We start from the raw sequence: 974 nt of genomic DNA, 5'->3' as shown, positions 1-974 counted from the left end.
GTGTGAACTCACAATGATTTCATATACTACTCACAGAGGTAGGATCACAGTATGAGGATCGTGTGATGTCACTGTGATCATCGCATGATCTCACGTGTTGACTGGGAGGCCTATTGCGTGAAGTTAATGTGAGAATTCCACCTAATTCTGACCTATAAATAGTATCAAATTCAAATTTTGCTGTAAAGCAAGTCAATAGTGTCATTCTACAGCTCATGTCAGTTCAGTATTGATTCTGTTAAGTTGCATAACTGTGTAACATTCATCAGTTGTACATACATATACAGTGTATATGTGCATATACTCCTGTGCACTCTGAAAAACACACATGAGAGTAGTGTTATATTTTTTTCACATCTGTGTGTAGTTTGGCGTGTATGTGGCTAATTATTTTATGTTTGTGTGTAGAGGTACTACGCAAAAATACTATTTCTAGAAGAGTTAAAAAGCTTTTGCAAGATGTGTGATATATATATAATATATATATATTAGTGTTGTTAATTGATTTTTTTAATCGATTAATCTCACCTAACATTAAAGTTTTTAAATATACTTTTATATTGCAATAATTTCACATTCAATCTTCAAATTAATGTACAAACAACATAAAGACAGTATATTTTTAAATATTTGTTTAATGGCATCTTTTTTTATCACTGAAGGCCAGTATACTGATTTCTCTATAAAATTGCCCCCCCTCCTAATATTTAACCATTGACGTGACATGTGGCCAAGTATGGTGACCAAATCTAGGCGTTAGTGCGCTGCATTTATCCCATCCAAAGTTCACACACACAGCAGTGAACACACACACACTGTGAACACACACCCGGAGCAGCGGGCAGCCATTTTTTTGCTGCGGCACCCGGGGAGCAGTTGGGGGTTCGGTGCCTTGCTCAAGGGCATCTCAGTCGTAGTATTGAAGGTGGAAGAGAGTGCTGTACATTCACTCCCCCCACCTACAATCCCTGCCG

Source organism: Sinocyclocheilus anshuiensis, unplaced genomic scaffold (assembly GCF_001515605.1).
Source record: "Sinocyclocheilus anshuiensis isolate Anshui unplaced genomic scaffold, SAMN03320099.WGS_v1.1 scaffold1009, whole genome shotgun sequence".
Classification (NCBI taxonomy): Eukaryota; Metazoa; Chordata; class Actinopteri; order Cypriniformes; family Cyprinidae; genus Sinocyclocheilus; species Sinocyclocheilus anshuiensis.
This window is presented reverse-complemented; position numbering follows the sequence as displayed.